We start from the raw sequence: 26,485 nt of genomic DNA, 5'->3' as shown, positions 1-26,485 counted from the left end.
TTTCTTCACACACTTGTTGAACAGATCCCGGATTTTTTCTGGTGTGGATCACGTGGTAATGCGTTACCACACTGTAACAGACCATTAAACATGGTTTCGATCAATATTTTAGAAGTTAACGCACGTTATGTCTAGGTTAGGCCTGGGATTTTCCCTCATCAGACTCATACTTTCGCATACTTCACATACTTGTTGAACAGATCCTGGGATTTTTCTGGTTTGGATCACGTAGTAATGTGGTGCCACACTGAAACAGTCAATTAAACCTGGTTTCGATCAATATTTTAGAGGATAACTCATGTTAGGTCTAGGTTAGGTCAGCGATTTGCTCTCATCAGGCTCATACTTTCACATTCTTCACATACTTGTTGAACAGATCCCGGGTTTTTTCTGGTTCGGATCACGTAGTAATGTGGTACCACACTGAAACAGTCCATTAAACCTGGTTTCGATCAGTATTTTAGAGGATAACACATGTTAGGTCTGGGTCAGGTCTGTGATTTGCCACCATGAGGCTAATACTTTCGCATATTTCTCATACTTGTTGAGCAGATCCTGGGCTTCTTCTGGTTTGGATCACGTAGTAATGTGGTGCCACACTGAAATAGCCCACTAAACCTGGTTTCGATTAATGTTTTAGAGGATAACGCATGTTAGGTCTAGGTTAGGCCTTGGATTTGCCCTCATCAGACTCATGCTTTCGCTTTCTTCACACACTTGTTGAACAGATCCCGGATTTTTTCTGGTGTGGATCACGTGGTAATGCGTTACCACACTGTAACAGACCATTAAACATGGTTTCGATCAATATTTTAGAAGTTAACGCACGTTAGGTCTGGGATAGGTCTGGGATTTGCACCTATCAGGCTCATACTTTCGCATATTTCTCATACTTGTTGAGCAGATCCTGGGCTTTTTTTGGTTTGGATCACGCGATAATGTGGATCTACTCTGAAACAGTCCATTAAACCTCGTTTCGATCAATATTGTAGAGGATAACGCATGTTAGGTCTAGGTTAGGTCTGGGATTTGCTCTCATCAGGCTCATACTTTCGCATATTTCTCATACTTGTTGAGCAGATCCTGGGCTTTTTTTGGTTTGGATCACGCGGTAATGTGGATCTACTCTGAAACAGTCCATTAAACCTGGTTTCGATCAATATTTTAGAGTATAACGCATGTTAGGTCTATGCTAGGTCTGGGATTTGCACCTATCAGGCTCATACTTTCGCATATTTCTCATACTTGTTGAGCAGATCCTGGGCTTTTTTTGGTTTGGATCACGCGGTAATGTGGATCTACTCTGAAACAGTCCATTAAACCTCGTTTCGATCAATATTTTAGTGGATAACGCATGTTAGGTCTGGATTAGGTCTAGGATTTGCCCTCATCAGTCTCATACTTCCTCATTCTTCACATACTTCTTGTACAGATCCCGGGTTTTTTCTGGTTTGGATCACATAGTAGTGTGGTACCACACTTAAACAGTCCATTAAACCTGGTTTTGATCAATATTTTAGAGGATAACACATGTTAGGTCTGGGTCAGGTCTGTGATTTGCCCCCATGAGGCTAATACTTTCGCATATTTCTCATACTTGTTGAGCAGATCCTGGGCTTCTTCTGGTTTGGATCACGTAGTAATGTGGTGCACACTGAAACAGCCCACTAAACCTGGTTTCGATTAATGTTTTAGAGGATAACGCATGTTAGGTCTAGGTTAGGCCTTGGATTTGCCCTCATCAGACTGATGCTTTCGCTTTCTTCACACACTTGTTGAACAGATCCCCGATTTTTTCTGGTGTGGATCACGTGGTAATGCGTTACCACACTGTAACAGACCATTAAACATGGTTTCGGTCAATATTTTAGAGGATAACGCAAGTTATGTCTGGGATAGGTCTGGGATTTGTCCTCATCAGGCTCATACTTTCACGTTTTTCACATACTTGTTGAACAGATTCTGGGTTTTTTCCGGTATGGATCATGTAGTAATGTGGTACCATATTGAAACAGTCGATTAAGCCTGGTCTCGATCAATATTTTAGAGGATAACGCAAGTTATGTCTGGGATAGGTCTGGGATTTGCCCTCATCAGGCTCATACTTCCGCGTTTTTCACATACTTGTTGAACAGATCCTGGGTTTTTTCCGGTATGGACCACGTAGTACTGTGGTACCACACTGAAACAGTCCATTAAACCTGGTTTCGATCAATATTTTATAGGATAACGCATGTTAGGTCTAGGTTAGGCCTTGGATTTGCCCTCTTCAGACTCATACTTTCGCATTCTTCACACACTTGTTGAACAGATCCCGGGCTTTTTTGGTTTGGATCACGTGGTAATGTGGTACCACAATGAAACAGTCGACTAAACCTGGTCTCGATCAATATTTTAGAGGATAACGCATGTTAGGTCTAGGTTAGGTCTGCGATTTGCTCTCATCAGGCTCATACTTTCGCATATTTCTCATACTTGTTGAGCATATCCTGGGATTTTTCTGGTTTGGATCACGTAGTAATGTGGTACCACACTGAACCAGTCAATTAGACCTGGTTTCGATCAATATTTTAGAGGATAACACATGTGAGGTCTAGGCTAGGCCTTGGATTTACCCTCATCAGACTCATACTTTCGCATTCGTCACACACTTGTTGTACAGATCCCGGGCTTTTCTGGCTTGGATCACGTGGTAATGTGGTACCACACTGAAACAGTCCATTAAACCTGGTTTTGATCAATATTTTAGAGGATAACGCATGTTAGGTCTAGGTTAGGCCTGGGATTTGCCCTCATCAGGCTCATACTTTCGCATATTTCTCATACTTGTTAAGCAGATCCTGGGCTTTTTTTGGTTTGGATCACGTAGTAATGCGGTACCACACTGAAACAGTCCATTAAACCTGGTTTCGATCAATATTTTAGAGGATAACTCATGTTAGGTCTAGGCCAGGCCTGGGATATGCCCTCATCAGACTCATACTTTCGCATTCTTCACATACTAGTTGAACAGATCCCGGGTTTTTTCTGGTTCGGATCACGTAGTAATGTGGTACCACACTGAAACAGTCCATTAAACCTAGTTTCGATCAATATTTTAGAGGATAACTCATGTTAGGTCTAGGCCAGGCCTGGGATATGCCCTCATCAGGCTCATACTTTCGCATATTTCTCGTTCTTGTTGGCCAGATCCCGGGTTTTTTCTGGTTTGGATCACGTAGTAATGTGGTACCACACTGAAACAGTCCATTAAACCTAGTTTCGATCAATATTTTAGAGGATAACTCGTGTTAGGTCTAGGCCAGGCCTGGCATATGCCCTCATCAGGGTCATACTTTCGTATATTTCTCATACTTGATGGCCAGATCCCGGGCTTTTCTGGTTTGGATCACGTGGTAATGTGGTACCACAATGAAACAGACGACTAAACCTGGTCTCCATCAATATTTTAGTGGATAACGCATGTTAGGTCTGGATTAGGTCTAGGATTTGCCCTCATCAGTCTCATACTTCCTCATTCTTCACATACTTCTTGTACAGATCCTGGGCTTCTTCTGGTTTGGATCACGTAGTAATGTGGTGCCACACTGAAACAGCCCACTAAACCTGGTTTCGATTAATGTTTTAGAGGATAACGCATGTTAGGTCTAGGTTAGGCCTTGGATTTGCCCTCATCAGACTCATGCTTTCGCTTTCTTCACACACTTGTTGAACAGATCCCGGATTTTTTCTGGTGTGGATCACGTGGTAATGCGTTACCACACTGTAACAGACCATTAAACATGGTTTCGATCAATATTTTAGAAGTTAACGCACGTTAGGTCTAGGTTAGCTCTGGGATTTGCACACATCAGGCTCATACATTCGCATATTTCTCATACTTGATGGCCAGATTCTGGCTTTTTTTGGTTTGGATCACGCAGTAATGTGGATCTACACTGAAACAGTCCATTAAACCTGGTTTCGATCAATATTTTAGAGGATAACGCATGTTAGGTCTATGCTAGGTCTGGGATTTTCCCTCATCAGACTCATACTTTCGCATACTTCACATACTTGTTGAACAGATCCTAGGTTTTTTCTGGTTTGGATCACGTAGTAATGTGGTACCACACTGAGACAGTCGTTTAAACCTGGTTTAGATCAATATTTTTGAGGATAACGCATGTTAGGTCTGGGTTAGGCTTGCGATTTGCCCTTATCAGGGTCATACTTTCGTATATTTCTCATACTTGACGGCCAGATTCAGGGCTTTTTCTGGTTTGGATCACGTAGTAATGTGGTACCACACTGAAAGTGTCGATTCAACCCGGTTTCGATCAATATTTTAGAGGATGACGGATGTTAAGTCTAGGTTAGGCCTGGGATTTGCCCTCATCAGACTCATACTTTCGCATATTTCTCATACTTCATGGCTAGATCCTGGGCTTTTTATGCTCTGGATCACGTAGTAAAGCTGTACCACACTAAAACAGTCGATTAAACCTGGTTTCGGTCAATATTTTAGAGGATAAGGCAAGTTATGTCTGGGATAGGTCTGGGATTTGCCCTCATCAGGCTCATACTTTCACGTTTTTCACATACTTGTTGAACAGATCCTGGGTTTTTTCCGGTATGGATCACGTAGTAATGTGGTACCATATTGAAACAGTCGATTGAACCTGGTCTCGATCAATATTTTAGAGGATAACGCAAGTTATGTGTGGGATAGGTCTGGGATTTGCCCTCATCAGGCTCATACTTTCGCATATTTCTCATACTTGTTGAGCAGATCCTGGGCTTTTTTTGGTTTGGATCACGTAGTAATGCGATACCACACTGAAACAGTCCATTAAACCTGGTTTCGATCAATATTTTAGAGGATAACGCATGTTAGGTCTAGGTTAGGCCTGGGATTTGCCCTCATCAGGCTCATACTTTCGCATATTTCTCATACTTGTTGAGCAGATCCTGGGCTTTTTTTGGTTTGGATCACGTAGTAATGCGATACCACACTGAAACAGTCCATTAAACCTGGTTTCGACCAATATTTTATAGGATAACGCATGTTAGGTCTAGGTTAGGCCTTGGATTTGCCCTCTTCAGACTCACACTTTCGCATTCTTCACACACTTGTTGAACAGATCCCGGGCTTTTCTGGTTTGGATCACGTGGTAATGTGGTACCACAATGAAACAGTCGACTAAACCTGGTCTCGATCAATATTTTAGAGGATAACGCATGTTAGGTCTAGGTTAGGTCTGCGATTTGCTCTCATCAGGCTCATACTTTCGCATATTTCTCATACTTGTTGAGCATATCCTGGGATTTTTCTGGTTTGGATCACGTAGTAATGTGGTACCACACTGAACCAGTCAATTAGACCTGGTTTCGATCAATATTTTAGAGGATAACGCATGTTAGGTCTAGGTTAGGCCTGGGATTTGCCCTCATCAGGCTCATACTTTCGCATATTTGTCATACTTGTTAAGCAGATCCTGGGCTTTTTTTGGTTTGGATCACGTAGTAATGTGGTACCACACTGAAACAGTCCATTAAACCTGGTTTCGATCAATATTTTAGAGGATAACGCATGTTAGGTCTAGGTTAGGTCTGCGATTTGCTCTCATCAGGCTCATACTTTCGCATTCTCCACATACTAGTTGAACAGATCCCGGGTTTTTTCTGGTTCGGATCACGTAGTAATGTGGTACCACACTGAAACAGTCCATTAAACCTAGTTTCGATCAATATTTTAGAGGATAACTCATGTTAGGTCTAGGCCAGGCCTGGGATATGCCCTCATCAGGCTCATACTTTCGCATATTTCTCGTTCTTGTTGGCCAGATCCCGGGTTTTTTCTGGTTTGGATCACGTAGTAATGTGGTACCACACTGAAACAGTCCATTAAACCTAGTTTCGATCAATATTTTAGAGGATAACTCGTGTTAGGTCTAGGCCAGGCCTGGGATATGCCCTCATCAGGGTCATACTTTCGTATATTTCTCATACTTGATGGCCAGATCCCGGGCTTTTCTGGTTTGGATCACGTGGTAATGTGGTACCACAATGAAACAGACGACTAAACCTGGTCTCCATCAATATTTTAGTGGATAACGCATGTTAGGTCTGGATTAGGTCTAGGATTTGCCCTCATCAGTCTCATACTTCCTCATTCTTCACATACTTCTTGTACAGATCCTGGGCTTCTTCTGGTTTGGATCACGTAGTAATGTGGTGCCACACTGAAACAGCCCACTAAACCTGGTTTCGATTAATGTTTTAGAGGATAACGCATGTTAGGTCTAGGTTAGGCCTTGGATTTGCCCTCATCAGACTCATGCTTTCGCTTTCTTCACACACTTGTTGAACAGATCCCGGATTTTTTCTGGTGTGGATCACGTGGTAATGCGTTACCACACTGTAACAGACCATTAAACATGGTTTCGATCAATATTTTGGAAGTTAACGCACGTTAGGTCTAGGTTAGCTCTGGGATTTGCACACATCAGGCTCATACTTTCGCATATTTCTCATACTTGATGGCCAGATTCTGGCTTTTTTTGGTTTGGATCACGCAGTAATGTGGATCTACACTGAAACAGTCCATTAAACCTGGTTTCGATCAATATTTTAGAGGATAACGCATGTTATGTCTATGCTAGGTCTGGGATTTTCCCTCATCAGACTCATACTTTCGCATACTTCACATACTTGTTGAACAGATCCTAGGTTTTTTCTGGTTTGGATTAGGTAGTAATGTGGTACCACACTGAGACAGTCGTTTAAACCTGGTTTAGATCAATATTTTTGAGGATAACGCATGTTAGGTCTGGGTTAGGCTTGCGATTTGCCCTTATCAGGGTCATACTTTCGTATATTTCTCATACTTGACGGCCAGATTCAGGGCTTTTTCTGGTTTGGATCACGTAGTAATGTGGTACCACACTGAAAGTGTCGATTCAACCCGGTTTCGATCAATATTTTAGAGGATAACGGATGTTAAGTCTAGGTTAGGCCTGGGATTTGCCCTCATCAGACTCATACTTTCGCATATTTCTCATACTTCATGGCTAGATCCTGGGCTTTTTCTGCTCTGGATCACGTAGTAAAGCTGTACCACACTAAAACAGTCGATTAAACCTGGTTTCGGTCAATATTTTAGAGGATAAGGCAAGTTATGTCTGGGATAGGTCTGGGATTTGCCCTCATCAGGCTCATACTTTCACGTTTTTCACATACTTGTTGAACAGATCCTGGGTTTTTTCCGGTATGGATCACGTAGTAATGTGGTACCATATTGAAACAGTCGATTGAACCTGGTCTCGATCAATATTTTAGAGGATAACGCAAGTTATGTGTGGGATAGGTCTGGGATTTGCCCTCATCAGGCTCATACTTCCGCGTTTTTCACATACTTGTTGAACAGATCCTGGGTTTTTTGCGGTATGGACCACGTAGTAATGTGGTACCACACTGAAACAGTCCATTAAATCTGGTTTCGATCAATATTTTAGAGGATAACGCATGTTAGGTCTAGGTTAGGCCTGGGATTTGCCCTCATCAGGCTCATACTTTCGCATATTTCTCATACTTGTTGAGCAGATCCTGGGCTTTTTTTGGTTTGGATCACGTAGTAATGCGATACCACACTGAAACAGTCCATTAAACCTGGTTTCGATCAATATTTTATAGGATAACGCATGTTAGGTCTAGGTTAGGCCTTGGATTTGCCCTCTTCAGACTCACACTTTCGCATTCTTCACACACTTGTTGAACAGATCCCGGGCTTTTCTGGTTTGGATCACGTGGTAATGTGGTACCACAATGAAACAGTCGACTAAACCTGGTCTCGATCAATATTTTAGAGGATAACGCATGTTAGGTCTAGGTTAGGTCTGCGATTTGCTCGCATCAGGCTCATACTTTCGCATATTTCTCATACTTCATGGCTAGATCCTGGGCTTTTTCTGCTCTGGATCACGTAGTAAAGCGGTACCACACTAAAACAGTCGATTAAACCTGGTTTCGGTCAATATTTTAGAGGATAACGCATGTGAGGTCTAGGTTAGGACTGGGAATTGCTCTCATCAGGCTCGTACTTTCGCATGTTTCTCATACTTGATGGCCAGATTCTTGGTATCCTCGGCATTGGATCACGCACTAATGTGATACCACACTGAAACAGTCAATTAAACCTGGTTTCGATCAATGTTTTACAGGATATCGCATGTTAGGTCTGCGTTAGGTCTGGGATTTGCTCTCATCAGGCTCATACTTTCGCATATTTCTCATACTTGTTGAGCAGATTCTGGCTTTTTTTGGTTTGGATCACGCAGTAATGTGGATCTACACTGAAACAGTCCATTAAACCTGGTTTCGATCAATATTTTAGAGGATAACGCATGTTAGGTCTATGCTAGGTCTGGGATTTTCCCTCATCAGACTCATACTTTCGCATACTTCACATACTTGTTGAACAGATCCTAGGTTTTTTCTGGTTTGGATCACGTAGTAATGTGGTACCACACTGAGACAGTCGTTTAAACCTGGTTTAGATCAATATTTTTGAGGATAACGCATGTTAGGTCTGGGTTAGGCTTGCGATTTGCCCTTATCAGGGTCATACTTTCGTATATTTCTCATACTTGACGGCCAGATTCAGGGCTTTTTCTGGTTTGGATCACGTAGTAATGTGGTACCACACTGAAAGTGTCGATTCAACCCGGTTTCGATCAATATTTTAGAGGATAACGGATGTTAAGTCTAGGTTAGATCCGGGATTCGCTCTCATGAGGCTCATACTTTCGCATATTTCTCATACTTGATGGCCAGATTCTGGGCTTTATTTGGTTTGGATCACGTAGTAATGTCGTACCACACTGAAACAGTCGATTAAACCTGGTCTCGATCAATATTTTAGAGGATAACGCATGTTAGGTCTTGGTTAGGTCTGGGATTTGCCCTCATCAGACTCATGCTTTCGCCTTCTTCACACACTTGTTGAACAGATCCCGGATTTTTTCTGGTATGGATCACGTGGTAATGTGGTACCACGCTGAATCAGTCAATTAACCCTGGTTTCGATCAACATTTTAGAGGATAACGCATGTTAGGTCTAGGTTAGGTCTGGGATTCGCTCTCATGAGGCTCATACTGTCGCATATTTCTCATACTTGTTGAGCAGATCCTGGGATTTTTCTGGTTTGGATCACGTAGTAATGTGGTACCACACTGAGACAGTCAATTAAACTTGGTTTCGATCAATATTTTAGAGGTTAACGCATGCTAGGTCTCGGTTAGGCCTTGGGTTTGCCCTCATCAGACTCATACTTTCGCATTCTTCACACACTTGTTGAACAGATCCCGGGCTTTTCTGGCTTGGATCACGTTGTAATGTGGTAGCACAATGAAACAGTCGACTAAACCAGGTTTCGATCAACATTTTAGAGGATAACGCATGTTATGTCTAGCTTAGGTCTGCGATTTGCTCTCATTAGGCTCATACTTTCGCATATTTCTCATACTTGTTGGCCAGATCCTGGGTTTTTTCTGGTTTGGATCACGTGGTAATATGTTACCACACTGTAACAGACCATTAAACCTGGTTTCGAATCAATATTTTAGAGGATAACGCATGTTAGGTCTAGGTTAGGTCTGCGATTTGCTCTCATCAGGCTCATACTTTCGCATATTTCTCATACTTGTTGAGCAGATCGTGGGATTTTTCTGGTTTGGATCACGTAGTAATGTGGTACCACACTGAAACAGTCAATTAAAACTGGTTTCGATCAATATTTTAGAGGATAGCACATGTTAGGTCTAGGTTAGGCCTTGGATTTGCGCTCATCAGACTCATACTTTCGCATTCTTCACATTCTTGTTGAACAGATCCCGGGTTTTTTCTGGTTCGGATCACGTAGTAATGTGGTACCACACTGAAACAGTCCATTAAACCTAGTTTCGATCAATATTTTAGAGGATAACTCATGTTAGGTCTAGGCCAGGCCTGGGATATGCCCTCATCAGGCTCATACTTTCGCATATTTCTCGTTCTTGTTGGCCAGATTCCGGGTTTTTTTCTGGTTTGGATCACGTGGTAATGTGGTACCACACTGAGACGGTCCATTAAACCTAGTATCGATCAATATTTTAGAGGATAACTCATGTTAGGTCTAGGCTAGGCCTGGGATATGCCCTCATCAGGCTCATACTTTCGCATATTTCTCGTTCTTGTTGGCCAGATTCTGGGCTTTTTTTGGTTTGGATCACGCAGTAATGTGGTACCACACTGAAACAGTCCACTAAACCTGGTTTCGATCAATGTTTTAGCGGATAACGCATGTTAGGTCTAGGTTAGGCCTTGGATTTGCCCTCATCAGACTCATGCTTTCGCATACTTCACATACTTGTTGAACAGATCCTAGGTTTTTTCTGGTTTGGATCACGTAGTAATGTGGTACCACACTGAGACAGTCGTTTAAACCTGGTTTAGATCAATATTTTTGAGGATAACGCATGTTAGGTCTGGGTTAGGCTTGCGATTTGCCCTTATCAGGGTCATACTTTCGTATATTTCTCATACTTGACGGCCAGATTCAGGGCTTTTTCTGGTTTGGATCACGTAGTAATGTGGTACCACACTGAAAGTGTCGATTCAACCCGGTTTCGATCAATATTTTAGAGGATAACGGATGTTAAGTCTAGGTTAGGCCTGGGATTTGCCCTCATCAGACTCATACTTTCGCATATTTCTCATACTTCATGGCTAGATCCTGGGCTTTTTCTGCTCTGGATCACGTAGTAAAGCTGTACCACACTAAAACAGTCGATTAAACCTGGTTTCGGTCAATATTTTAGAGGATAAGGCAAGTTATGTCTGGGATAGGTCTGGGATTTGCCCTCATCAGGCTCATACTTTCACGTTTTTCACATACTTGTTGAACAGATCCTGGGTTTTTTCCGGTATGGATCACGTAGTAATGTGGTACCATATTGAAACAGTCGATTGAACCTGGTCTCGATCAATATTTTAGAGGATAACGCAAGTTATGTGTGGGATAGGTCTGGGATTTGCCCTCATCAGGCTCATACTTCCGCGTTTTTCACATACTTGTTGAACAGATCCTGGGTTTTTTCCGGTATGGACCACGTAGTAATGTGGTACCACACTGAAACAGTCCATTAAATCTGGTTTCGATCAATATTTTAGAGGATAACGCATGTTAGGTCTAGGTTAGGCCTGGGATTTGCCCTCATCAGGCTCATACTTTCGCATATTTCTCATACTTGTTGAGCAGATCCTGGGCTTTTTTTGGTTTGGATCACGTAGTAATGCGATACCACACTGAAACAGTCCATTAAACCTGGTTTCGATCAATATTTTATAGGATAACGCATGGTAGGTCTAGGTTAGGCCTTGGATTTGCCCTCTTCAGACTCACACTTTCGCATTCTTCACACACTTGTTGAACAGATCCCGGGCTTTTCTGGTTTGGATCACGTGGTAATGTGGTACCACAATGAAACAGTCGACTAAACCTGGTCTCGATCAATATTTTAGAGGATAACGCATGTTAGGTCTAGGTTAGGTCTGCGATTTGCTCTCATCAGGCTCATACTTTCGCATATTTCTCATACTTGTTGAGCATATCCTGGGATTTTTCTGGTTTGGATCACGTAGTAATGTGGTACCACACTGAACCAGTCAATTAGACCTGGTTTCGATCAATATTTTAGAGGATAACGCATGTTAGGTCTAGGTTAGGCCTGGGATTTGCCCTCATCAGGCTCATACTTTCGCATATTTGTCATACTTGTTAAGCAGATCCTGGGCTTTTTTTGGTTTGGATCACGTAGTAATGTGGTACCACACTGAAACAGTCCATTAAACCTGGTTTCGATCAATATTTTAGAGGATAACTCATGTTAGGTCTAGGCCAGGCCTGGGATATGCCCTCATCAGACTCATGCTTTCGCATTCTCCACATACTAGTTGAACAGATCCCGGGTTTTTTCTGGTTCGGATCACGTAGTAATGTGGTACCACACTGAAACAGTCCATTAAACCTAGTTTCGATCAATATTTTAGAGGATAACTCATGTTAGGTCTAGGCCAGTCCTGGGATATGCCCTCATCAGGGTCATACTTTCGTATATTTCTCATACTTGATGGCCAGATTCCGGGCTTTTCTGGTTTGGATCACGTGGTAATGTGGTACCACAATGAAACAGACGACTAAACCTGGTCTCCATCAATATTTTAGTGGATAACGCATGTTAGGTCTGGATTAGGTCTAGGATTTGCCCTCATCAGTCTCATACTTCCTCATTCTTCACATACTTCTTGTACAGATCCTGGGCTTCTTCTGGTTTGGATCACGTAGTAATGTGGTGCCACACTGAAACAGCCCACTAAACCTGGTTTCGATTAATGTTTTAGAGGATAACGCATGTTAGGTCTAGGTTAGGCCTTGGATTTGCCCTCATCAGACTCATGCTTTCGCTTTCTTCACACACTTGTTGAACAGATCCCGGATTTTTTCTGGTGTGGATCACGTGGTAATGCGTTACCACACTGTAACAGACCATTAAACATGGTTTCGATCAATATTTTAGAAGTTAACGCACGTTAGGTCTAGGTTAGCTCTGGGATTTGCACACATCAGGCTCATACTTTCGCATATTTCTCATACATGATGGCCAGATTCTGGCTTTTTTTGGTTTGGATCACGCAGTAATGTGGATCTACACTGAAACAGTCCATTAAACCTGGTCTCGATCAATATTTTAGAGGATAACGCAAGTTATGTCTGGGATAGGTCTGGGATTTGCCCTCATCAGGCTCATACTTCCGCGTTTTTCACATACTTGTTGAACAGATCCTGGGTTTTTTCCGGTATGGACCACGTAGTACTGTGGTACCACACTGAAACAGTCCATTAAACCTGGTTTCGATCAATATTTTATAGGATAACGCATGTTAGGTCTAGGTTAGGCCTTGGATTTGCCCTCTTCAGACTCATACTTTCGCATTCTTCACACACTTGTTGAACAGATCCCGGGCTTTTTTGGTTTGGATCACGTGGTAATGTGGTACCACAATGAAACAGTCGACTAAACCTGGTCTCGATCAATATTTTAGAGGATAACGCATGTTAGGTCTAGGTTAGGTCTGCGATTTGCTCTCATCAGGCTCATACTTTCGCATATTTCTCATACTTGTTGAGCATATCCTGGGATTTTTCTGGTTTGGATCACGTAGTAATGTGGTACCACACTGAACCAGTCAATTAGACCTGGTTTCGATCAATATTTTAGAGGATAACACATGTGAGGTCTAGGCTAGGCCTTGGATTTACCCTCATCAGACTCATACTTTCGCATTCGTCACACACTTGTTGTACAGATCCCGGGCTTTTCTGGCTTGGATCACGTGGTAATGTGGTACCACACTGAAACAGTCCATTAAACCTGGTTTTGATCAATATTTTAGAGGATAACGCATGTTAGGTCTAGGTTAGGCCTGGGATTTGCCCTCATCAGGCTCATACTTTCGCATATTTCTCATACTTGTTAAGCAGATCCTGGGCTTTTTTTGGTTTGGATCACGTAGTAATGCGGTACCACACTGAAACAGTCCATTAAACCTGGTTTCGATCAATATTTTAGAGGATAACTCATGTTAGGTCTAGGCCAGGCCTGGGATATGCCCTCATCAGACTCATACTTTCGCATTCTTCACATACTAGTTGAACAGATCCCGGGTTTTTTCTGGTTCGGATCACGTAGTAATGTGGTACCACACTGAAACAGTCCATTAAACCTAGTTTCGATCAATATTTTAGAGGATAACTCATGTTAGGTCTAGGCCAGGCCTGGGATATGCCCTCATCAGGCTCATACTTTCGCATATTTCTCGTTCTTGTTGGCCAGATCCCGGGTTTTTTCTGGTTTGGATCACGTAGTAATGTGGTACCACACTGAAACAGTCCATTAAACCTAGTTTCGATCAATATTTTAGAGGATAACGCATGTTAGGTCTAGGTTAGGCCTTGGATTTGCCCTCATCAGACTCATGCTTTCGCTTTCTTCACACACTTGTTGAACAGATCCCGGATTTTTTCTGGTGTGGATCACGTGGTAATGCGTTACCACACTGCAACAGACCATTAAACATGGTTTCGATCAATATTTTAGAAGTTAACGCACGTTAGGTCTAGGTTAGCTCTGGGATTTGCACACATCAGGCTCATACATTCGCATATTTCTCATACTTGATGGCCAGATTCTGGCTTTTTTTGGTTTGGATCACGCAGTAATGTGGATCTACACTGAAACAGTCCATTAAACCTGGTTTCGATCAATATTTTAGAGGATAACGCATGTTAGGTCTATGCTAGGTCTGGGATTTTCCCTCATCAGACTCATACTTTCGCATACTTCACATACTTGTTGAACAGATCCTAGGTTTTTTCTGGTTTGGATCACGTAGTAATGTGGTACCACACTGAGACAGTCGTTTAAACCTGGTTTAGATCAATATTTTTGAGGATAACGCATGTTAGGTCTGGGTTAGGCTTGCGATTTGCCCTTATCAGGGTCATACTTTCGTATATTTCTCATACTTGACGGCCAGATTCAGGGCTTTTTCTGGTTTGGATCACGTAGTAATGTGGTACCACACTGAAAGTGTCGATTCAACCCGGTTTCGATCAATATTTTAGAGGATAACGGATGCTAAGTCTAGGTTAGGCCTGGGATTTGCCCTCATCAGACTCATACTTTCGCATATTTCTCATACTTCATGGCTAGATCCTGGGCTTTTTCTGCTCTGGATCACGTAGTAAAGCTGTACCACACTAAAACAGTCGATTAAACCTGGTTTCGGTCAATATTTTAGAGGATAAGGCAAGTTATGTCTGGGATAGGTCTGGGATTTGCCCTCATCAGGCTCATACTTCCGCGTTTTTCACATACTTGTTGAACAGATCCTGGGTTTTTTCCGGTATGGACCACGTAGTAATGTGACACCACACTGAAACAGTCCATTAAATCTGCTTTCGATCAATATTTTAGAGGATAACGCATGTTAGGTCTAGGTTAGGCCTGGGATTTGCCCTCATCAGGCTCATACTTTCGCATATTTCTCATACTTGTTGAGCAGATCCTGGGCTTTTTTTGGTTTGGATCACGTAGTAATGCGATACCACACTGAAACAGTCCATTAAACCTGGTTTCGATCAATATTTTATAGGATAACGCATGTTAGGTCTAGGTTAGGCCTTGGATTTGCCCTCTTCAGACTCACACTTTCGCATTCTTCACACACTTGTTGAACAGATCCCGGGCTTTTCTGGTTTGGATCACGTGGTAATGTGGTACCACAATGAAACAGTCGACTAAACCTGGTCTCGATCAATATTTTAGAGGATAACGCATGTTAGGTCTAGGTTAGGTCTGCGATTTGCTCTCATCAGGCTCATACTTTCGCATATTTCTCATACTTGTTGAGCATATCCTGGGATTTTTCTGGTTTGGATCACGTAGTAATGTGGTACCACACTGAACCAGTCAATTAGACCTGGTTTCGATCAATATTTTAGAGGATAACGCATGTTAGGTCTAGGCCAGGCCTGGGATATGCCCTCATCAGACTCATGCTTTCGCATTCTCCACATACTAGTTGAACAGATCCCGGGTTTTTTCTGGTTCGGATCACGTAGTAATGTGGTACCACACTGAAACAGTCCATTAAACCTAGTTTCGATCAATATTTTAGAGGATAACTCATGTTAGGTCTAGGCCAGGCCTGGGATATGCCCTCATCAGGCTCATACTTTCGCATATTTCTCGTTCTTGTTGGCCAGATCCCGGGTTTTTTCTGGTTTGGATCACGTAGTAATGTGGTACCACACTGAAACAGTCCATTAAACCTAGTTTCGATCAATATTTTAGAGGATAACTCGTGTTAGGTCTAGGCCAGGCCTGGGATATGCCCTCATCAGGGTCATACTTTCGTATATTTCTCATACTTGATGGCCAGATCCCGGGCTTTTCTGGTTTGGATCACGTGGTAATGTGGTACCACAATGAAACAGACGACTAAACCTGGTCTCCATCAATATTTTAGTGGATAACGCATGTTAGGTCTGGATTAGGTCTAGGATTTGCCCTCATCAGTCTCATACTTCCTCATTCTTCACGTACTTCTTGTACAGATCCTGGGCTTCTTCTGGTTTGGATCACGTAGTAATGTGGTGCCACACTGAAACAGCCCACTAAACCTGGTTTCGATTAATGTTTTAGAGGATAACGCATGTTAGGTCTAGGTTAGGCCTTGGATTTGCCCTCATCAGACTCATGCTTTCGCTTTCTTCACACACTTGTTGAACAGATCCCGGATTTTTTCTGGTGTGGATCACGTGGTAATGCGTTACCACACTGTAACAGACCATTAAACATGGTTTCGATCAATATTTTAGAAGTTAACGCACGTTAGGTCTAGGTTAGCTCTGGGATTTGCACACATCAGGCTCATACTTTCGCATATTTCTCATACTTGATGGCCAGATTCTGGCTTTTTTTGGTTTGGATCACGCAGTAATGTGGATCTACACTGAAACAGTCCATTAAACCTGGTTTCGATCAATATTTTAGAGGATAACGCATGTTATGTCTATGCTAGGTCTGGGATTTTCCCTCATCAGACTCATACTTTCGCATACTTCACATACTTGTTGAACAGATCCTAGGTTTTTTCTGGTTTGGATTAGGTAGTAATGTGGTACCACACTGAGACAGTCGTTTAAACCTGGTTTAGATCAATATTTTTGAGGATAACGCATGTTAGGTCTGGGTTAGGCTTGCGATTTGCCCTTATCAGGGTCATACTTTCGTATATTTCTCATACTTGACGGCCAGATTCAGGGCTTTTTCTGGTTTGGATCACGTAGTAATGTGGTACCACACTGAAAGTGTCGATTCAACCCGGTTTCGATCAATATTTTAGAGGATAACGGATGTTAAGTCTAGGTTAGGCCTGGGATTTGCCCTCATCAGACTCATACTTTCGCATATTTCTCATACTTCATGGCTAGATCCTGGGCTTTTTCTGCTCTGGATCACGTAGTAAAGCTGTACCACACTAAAACAGTCGATTAAACCTGGTTTCGGTCAATATTTTAGAGGATAAGGCAAGTTATGTCTGGGATAGGTCTGGGATTTGCCCTCATCAGGCTCATACTTTCACGTTTTTCACATACTTGTTGAACAGATCCTGGGTTTTTTCCGGTATGGATCACGTAGTAATGTGGTACCATATTGAAACAGTCGATTGAACCTGGTCTCGATCAATATTTTAGAGGATAACGCAAGTTATGTGTGGGATAGGTCTGGGATTTGCCCTCATCAGGCTCATACTTCCGCGTTTTTCACATACTTGTTGAACAGATCCTGGGTTTTTTCCGGTATGGACCACGTAGTAATGTGGTACCACACTGAAACAGTCCATTAAATCTGGTTTCGATCAATATTTTAGAGGATAACGCATGTTAGGTCTAGGTTAGGCCTGGGATTTGCCCTCATCAGGCTCATACTTTCGCATATTTCTCATACTTGTTGAGCAGATCCTGGGCTTTTTTTGGTTTGGATCACGTAGTAATGCGATACCACACTGAAACAGTCCATTAAACCTGGTTTCGATCAATATTTTATAGGATAACGCATGTTAGGTCTAGGTTAGGCCTTGGATTTGCCCTCTTCAGACTCACACTTTCGCATTCTTCACACACTTGTTGAACAGATCCCGGGCTTTTCTGGTTTGGATCACGTGGTAATGTGGTACCACAATGAAACAGTCGACTAAACCTGGTCTCGATCAATATTTTAGAGGATAACGCATGTTAGGTCTAGGTTAGGTCTGCGATTTGCTCGCATCAGGCTCATACTTTCGCATATTTCTCATACTTCATGGCTAGATCCTGGGCTTTTTCTGCTCTGGATCACGTAGTAAAGCGGTACCACACTAAAACAGTCGATTAAACCTGGTTTCGGTCAATATTTTAGAGGATAACGCATGTGAGGTCTAGGTTAGGACTGGGAATTGCTCTCATCAGGCTCGTACTTTCGCATGTTTCTCATACTTGATGGCCAGATTCTTGGTATCCTCGGCATTGGATCACGCACTAATGTGATACCACACTGAAACAGTCAATTAAACCTGGTTTCGATCAATGTTTTACAGGATATCGCATGTTAGGTCTGCGTTAGGTCTGGGATTTGCTCTCATCAGGCTCATACTTTCGCATATTTCTCATACTTGTTGAGCAGATTCTGGCTTTTTTTGGTTTGGATCACGCAGTAATGTGGATCTACACTGAAACAGTCCATTAAACCTGGTTTCGATCAATATTTTAGAGGATAACGCATGTTAGGTCTATGCTAGGTCTGGGATTTTCCCTCATCAGACTCATACTTTCGCATACTTCACATACTTGTTGAACAGATCCTAGGTTTTTTCTGGTTTGGATCACGTAGTAATGTGGTACCACACTGAGACAGTCGTTTAAACCTGGTTTAGATCAATATTTTTGAGGATAACGCATGTTAGGTCTGGGTTAGGCTTGCGATTTGCCCTTATCAGGGTCATACTTTCGTATATTTCTCATACTTGACGGCCAGATTCAGGGCTTTTTCTGGTTTGGATCACGTAGTAATGTGGTACCACACTGAAAGTGTCGATTCAACCCGGTTTCGATCAATATTTTAGAGGATAACGGATGTTAAGTCTAGGTTAGATCCGGGATTCGCTCTCATGAGGCTCATACTTTCGCATATTTCTCATACTTGATGGCCAGATTCTGGGCTTTATTTGGTTTGGATCACGTAGTAATGTCGTACCACACTGAAACAGTCGATTAAACCTGGTCTCGATCAATATTTTAGAGGATAACGCATGTTAGGTCTTGGTTAGGTCTGGGATTTGCCCTCATCAGACTCATGCTTTCGCCTTCTTCACACACTTGTTGAACAGATCCCGGATTTTTTCTGGTATGGATCACGTGGTAATGTGGTACCACGCTGAATCAGTCAATTAACCCTGGTTTCGATCAACATTTTAGAGGATAACGCATGTTAGGTCTAGGTTAGGTCTGGGATTTGCTCTCATCAGGCTCATACTTTCGCGTATTTCTCATACTTGTTGAGCAGATCCTGGGCTTTTTTTGGTTTGGATCACGCGGTAATGTGGATCCACACTGAAACAGTCCATTAAACTTGGTTTCGATCAATATTTTAGACGATAACGCATGTTATGTCTAGCTTAGGTCTGCGATTTGCTCTCATCAGGCTCATACTTTCGCATATTTCTCATACTTGTTGAGCAGATCCTGGGATTTTTCTGGTTTGGATCACGTAGTAATGTGGTACCACACTGAGACAGTCAATTAAACTTGGTTTCGATCAATATTTTAGAGGTTAACGCATGCTAGGTCTCGGTTAGGCCTTGGGTTTGCCCTCATCAGACTCATACTTTCGCATTCTTCACACACTTGTTGAACAGATCCCGGGCTTTTCTGGCTTGGATCACGTTGTAATGTGGTAGCACAATGAAACTGTCGACTAAACCAGGTTTCGATCAACATTTTAGAGGATAACGCATGTTATGTCTAGCTTAGGTCTGCGATTTGCTCTCATTAGGCTCATACTTTCGCATATTTCTCATACTTGTTGGCCAGATCCTGGGTTTTTTCTGGTTTGGATCACGTGGTAATATGTTACCACACTGTAACAGACCATTAAACCTGGTTTCGAATCAATATTTTAGAGGATAACGCATGTTAGGTCTAGGTTAGGTCTGCGATTTGCTCTCATCAGGCTCATACTTTCGCATATTTCTCATACTTGTTGAGCAGATCGTGGGATTTTTCTGGTTTGGATCACGTAGTAATGTGGTACCACACTGAAACAGTCAATTAAAACTGGTTTCGATCAATATTTTAGAGGATAGCACATGTTAGGTCTAGGTTAGGCCTTGGATTTGCGCTCATCAGACTCATACTTTCGCATTCTTCACATTCTTGTTGAACAGATCCCGGGTTTTTTCTGGTTCGGATCACGTAGTAATGTGGTACCACACTGAAACAGTCCATTAAACCTAGTTTCGATCAATATTTTAGAGGATAACTCATGTTAGGTCTAGGCCAGGCCTGGGATATGCCCTCATCAGGCTCATACTTTCGCATATTTCTCGTTCTTGTTGGCCAGATTCCGGGTTTTTTTCTGGTTTGGATCACGTGGTAATGTGGTACCACACTGAGACGGTCCATTAAACCTAGTATCGATCAATATTTTAGAGGATAACTCATGTTAGGTCTAGGCTAGGCCTGGGATATGCCCTCATCAGGCTCATACTTTCGCATATTTCTCGTTCTTGTTGGCCAGATTCTGGGCTTTTTTTGGTTTGGATCACGCAGTAATGTGGTACCACACTGAAACAGTCCACTAAACCTGGTTTCGATCAATGTTTTAGCGGATAACGCATGTTAGGTCTAGGTTAGGCCTTGGATTTGCCCTCATCAGACTCATGCTTTCGCTTTCTTCACACACTTGTTGAACAGATCCCGGATTTTTTCTGGCGTGGATCACGTGGTAATGTGTTACCACACTGTAACAGACCATTAAACTTAAAAAATTGCCACGTTAGGGCTAGGTTAGGTCTGGGATTTGCACACATCAGGCTCATACTTTCGCATATTTCTCGTTCTTGTTGGCCAGATTCTGGGCTTTTTTTGGTTTGGATCACGCAGTAATGTGGTACCACACTGAAACAGTCCACTAAACCTGGTTTCGATCAATGTTTTAGCGGATAACGCATGTGAGGTCTAGGTTAGGCCTTGGATTTGCCCTCATCAGTCTCATACTTCCTCATTCCGCACATACTTCTTGAACAGATCCTGGGTTTTTTCTGGTGTGGATCACGTGGTAATGCGTTACCACACTGTAACAGACCATTAAACATGGTTTCGATCAATATTTTAGAAGTTAACGCACGTTAGGTCTAGGTTAGCTCTGGGATTTGCACACATCAGGCTCATACTTTCGCATATTTCTCATACTTGATGGCCAGATTCTGGCTTTTTTTGGTTTGGATCACGCAGTAATGTGGATCTACACTGAAACAGTCCATTAAACCTGGTTTCGATCAATATTTTAGAGGATAACGCATGTTAGGTCTATGCTAGGTCTGGGATTTTCCCTCATCAGACTCATACTTTCGCATACTTCACATACTTGTTGAACAGATCCTAGGTTTTTTCTGGTTTGGATCACGTAGTAATGTGGTACCACACTGAGACAGTCGTTTAAACCTGGTTTTGATCAATATTTTTGAGGATAACGCATGTTAGGTCTGGGTTAGGCTTGCGATTTGCCCTTATCAGGGTCATACTTTCGTATATTTCTCATACTTGACGGCCAGATTCAGGGCTTTTTCTGGTTTGGATCACGTAGTAATGTGGTACCACACTGAAAGTGTCGATTCAACCCGGTTTCGATCAATATTTTAGAGGATAACGGATGTTAAGTCTAGGTTAGGCCTGGGATTTGCCCTCATCAGACTCATACTTTCGCATATTTCTCATACTTCATGGCTAGATCCTGGGCTTTTTCTGCTCTGGATCACGTAGTAAAGCTGTACCACACTAAAACAGTCGATTAAACCTGGTTTCGGTCAATATTTTAGAGGATAAGGCAAGTTATGTCTGGGATAGGTCTGGGATTTGCCCTCATCAGGCTCATACTTTCACGTTTTTCACATACTTGTTGAACAGATCCTGGGTTTTTTCCGGTATGGATCACGTAGTAATGTGGTACCATATTGAAACAGTCGATTGAACCTGGTCTCGATCAATATTTTAGAGGATAACGCAAGTTATGTGTGGGATAGGTCTGGGATTTGCCCTCATCAGGCTCATACTTCCGCGTTTTTCACATACTTGTTGAACAGATCCTGGGTTTTTTCCGGTATGGACCACGTAGTAATGTGGTACCACACTGAAACAGTCCATTAAATCTGGTTTCGATCAATATTTTAGAGGATAACGCATGTTAGGTCTAGGTTAGGCCTGGGATTTGCCCTCATCAGGCTCATACTTTCGCATATTTCTCATACTTGTTGAGCAGATCCTGGGCTTTTTTTGGTTTGGATCACGTAGTAATGCGATACCACACTGAAACAGTCCATTAAACCTGGTTTCGATCAATATTTTATAGGATAACGCATGGTAGGTCTAGGTTAGGCCTTGGATTTGCCCTCTTCAGACTCACACTTTCGCATTCTTCACACACTTGTTGAACAGATCCCGGGCTTTTCTGGTTTGGATCACGTGGTAATGTGGTACCACAATGAAACAGTCGACTAAACCTGGTCTCGATCAATATTTTAGAGGATAACGCATGTTAGGTCTAGGTTAGGTCTGCGATTTGCTCTCATCAGGCTCATACTTTCGCATATTTCTCATACTTGTTGAGCATATCCTGGGATTTTTCTGGTTTGGATCACGTAGTAATGTGGTACCACACTGAACCAGTCAATTAGACCTGGTTTCGATCAATATTTTAGAGGATAACGCATGTTAGGTCTAGGTTAGGCCTGGGATTTGCCCTCATCAGGCTCATACTTTCGCATATTTGTCATACTTGTTAAGCAGATCCTGGGCTTTTTTTGGTTTGGATCACGTAGTAATGTGGTACCACACTGAAACAGTCCATTAAACCTGGTTTCGATCAATATTTTAGAGGATAACTCATGTTAGGTCTAGGCCAGGCCTGGGATATGCCCTCATCAGACTCATGCTTTCGCATTCTCCACATACTAGTTGAACAGATCCCGGGTTTTTTCTGGTTCGGATCACGTAGTAATGTGGTACCACACTGAAACAGTCCATTAAACCTAGTTTCGATCAATATTTTAGAGGATAACTCATGTTAGGTCTAGGCCAGGCCTGGGATATGCCCTCATCAGGCTCATACTTTCGCATATTTCTCGTTCTTGTTGGCCAGATCCCGGGTTTTTTCTGGTTTGGATCACGTAGTAATGTGGTACCACACTGAAACAGTCCATTAAACCTAGTTTCGATCAATATTTTAGAGGATAACTCATGTTAGGTCTAGGCCAGTCCTGGGATATGCCCTCATCAGGGTCATACTTTCGTATATTTCTCATACTTGATGGCCAGATTCCGGGCTTTTCTGGTTTGGATCACGTGGTAATGTGGTACCACAATGAAACAGACGACTAAACCTGGTCTCCATCAATATTTTAGTGGATAACGCATGTTAGGTCTGGATTAGGTCTAGGATTTGCCCTCATCAGTCTCATACTTCCTCATTCTTCACATACTTCTTGTACAGATCCTGGGCTTCTTCTGGTTTGGATCACGTAGTAATGTGGTGCCACACTGAAACAGCCCACTAAACCTGGTTTCGATTAATGTTTTAGAGGATAACGCATGTTAGGTCTAGGTTAGGCCTTGGATTTGCCCTCATCAGACTCATGCTTTCGCTTTCTTCACACACTTGTTGAACAGATCCCGGATTTTTTCTGGTGTGGATCACGTGGTAATGCGTTACCACACTGTAACAGACCATTAAACATGGTTTCGATCAATATTTTAGAAGTTAACGCACGTTAGGTCTAGGTTAGCTCTGGGATTTGCACACATCAGGCTCATACTTTCGCATATTTCTCATACATGATGGCCAGATTCTGGCTTTTTTTGGTTTGGATCACGCAGTAATGTGGATCTACACTGAAACAGTCCATTAAACCTGGTTTCGATCAATATTTTAGAGGATAACGCATGTTATGTCTATGCTAGGTCTGGGATTTTCCCTCATCAGACTCATACTTTCGCATACTTCACATACTTGTTGAACAGATCCTAGGTTTTTTCTGGTTTGGATCAGGTAGTAATGTGGTACCACACTGAGACAGTCGTTTAAACCTGGTTTAGATCAATATTTTTGAGGATAACGCATGTTAGGTCTGGGTTAGGCTTGCGATTTGCCCTTATCAGGGTCATACTTTCATATATTTCTCATACTTGACGGCCAGATTCAGGGCTTTTTCTGGTTTGGATCACGTAGTAATGTGGTACCACACTGAAAGTTTCGATTCAACCCGGTTTCGATCAATATTTTAGAGGATAACGGATGTTAAGTCTAGGTTAGGCCTGGGATTTGCCCTCATCAGACTCATACTTTCGCATATTTCTCATACTTCATGGCTAGATCCTGGGCTTTTTCTGCTCTGGATCACGTAGTAAAGCTGTACCACACTAAAACAGTCGATTAAACCTGGTTTCGGTCAATATTTTAGAGGATAAGGCAAGTTATGTCTGGGATAGGTCTGGGATTTGCCCTCATCAGGCTCATACTTTCACGTTTTTCACATACTTGTTGAACAGATCCTGGGTTTTTTCCGGTATGGATCACGTAGTAATGTGGTACCATATTGAAACAGTCGATTGAACCTGGTCTCGATCAATATTTTAGAGGATAACGCAAGTTATGTGTGGGATAGGTCTGGGATTTGCCCTCATCAGGCTCATACTTCCGCGTTTTTCACATACTTGTTGAACAGATCCTGGGTTTTTTCCGGTATGGACCACGTAGTAATGTGGTACCACACTGAAACAGTCCATTAAATCTGGTTTCGATCAATATTTTAGAGGATAACGCATGTTAGGTCTAGGTTAGGCCTGGGATTTGCCCTCATCAGGCTCATACTTTCGCATATTTCTCATACTTGTTGAGCAGATCCTGGGCTTTTTTTGGTTTGGATCACGTAGTAATGCGATACCACACTGAAACAGTCCATTAAACCTGGTTTCGATCAATATTTTATAGGATAACGCATGTTAGGTCTAGGTTAGGCCTTGGATTTGCCCTCTTCAGACTCACACTTTCGCATTCTTCACACACTTGTTGAACAGATCCCGGGCTTTTCTGGTTTGGATCACGTGGTAATGTGGTACCACAATGAAACAGTCGACTAAACCTGGTCTCGATCAATATTTTAGAGGATAACGCATGTTAGGTCTAGGTTAGGTCTGCGATTTGCTCTCATCAGGCTCATACTTTCGCATATTTCTCATACTTCATGGCTAGATCCTGGGCTTTTTCTGCTCTGGATCACGTAGTAAAGCGGTACCACACTAAAACAGTCGATTAAACCTGGTTTCGGTCAATATTTTAGAGGATAACGCATGTTAGGTCTAGGTTAGGACTGGGAATTGCTCTCATCAGGCTCGTACTTTCGCATGTTTCTCATACTTGATGGCCAGATTCTTGGTATCCTCGGCATTGGATCACGCACTAATGTGATACCACACTGAAACAGTCAATTAAACCTGGTTTCGATCAATGTTTTACAGGATATCGCATGTTAGGTCTGCGTTAGGTCTGGGATTTGCTCTCATCAGGCTCATACTTTCGCATATTTCTCATACTTGTTGAGCAGATCCTGGGCTTTTTTTGGTTTGGATCACGTAGTAATGTGGTACCACACTGAGACAGTCAATTAAACTTGGTTTCGATCAATATTTTAGAGGATAACGCATGCTAGGTCTAGGTTAGGCCTTGGGTTTGCCCTCATCAGACTCATACTTTCGCATTCTTCACACACTTGTTGAACAGATCCCGGGTTTTTTCTGGTTCGGATCACGTAGTAATGTGGTACCACACTGAAACAGTCCATTAAACCTAGTTTCGATCAATATTTTAGAGGATAACTCATGATAGGTCTAGGCCAGGCCTGGGATATGCCCTCATCGGGCTCATACTTTCGCATTTTTCACATACTTGTTGTACAGATCCCTGGGTTTCTCTGGTTTGGATCACGTAGTAATGAGGTACCACTCAGAAACAGTCCATTAAATCTGGTTTCTATCAATATTTTAGAGGATAACGCATGTTAGGTCTAGGTTAGATCCGGGATTCGCTCTCATGAGGCTCATACTTTCGCATATTTCTCATACTTGATGGCCAGATTCTGGGCTTTATTTGGTTTGGATCACGTAGTAATGTCGTACCACACTGAAACAGTCGATTAAACCTGGTCTCGATCAATATTTTAGAGGATAACGCATGTTAGGTCTTGGTTAGGTCTGGGATTTGCCCTCATCAGACTCATGCTTTCGCCTTCTTCACACACTTGTTGAACAGATCCCGGATTTTTTCTGGTATGGATCACGTGGTAATGTGGTACCACGCTGAATCAGTCAATTAACCCTGGTTTCGATCAACATTTTAGAGGATAACGCATGTTAGGTCTAGGTTAGGTCTGGGATTTGCTCTCATCAGGCTCATACTTTCGCATATTTCTCATACTTGTTGAGCAGATCCTGGGCTTTTTTTGGTTTGGATCACGCGGTAATGTGGATCCACACTGAAACAGTCCATTAAACTTGGTTTCGATCAATATTTTAGACGATAACGCATGTTA

This window comes from Colletes latitarsis, unplaced genomic scaffold (genome assembly GCF_051014445.1).
Source record: "Colletes latitarsis isolate SP2378_abdomen unplaced genomic scaffold, iyColLati1 scaffold0007, whole genome shotgun sequence".
Lineage (NCBI taxonomy): Eukaryota > Metazoa > Arthropoda > Insecta > Hymenoptera > Colletidae > Colletes > Colletes latitarsis.
This window is presented reverse-complemented; position numbering follows the sequence as displayed.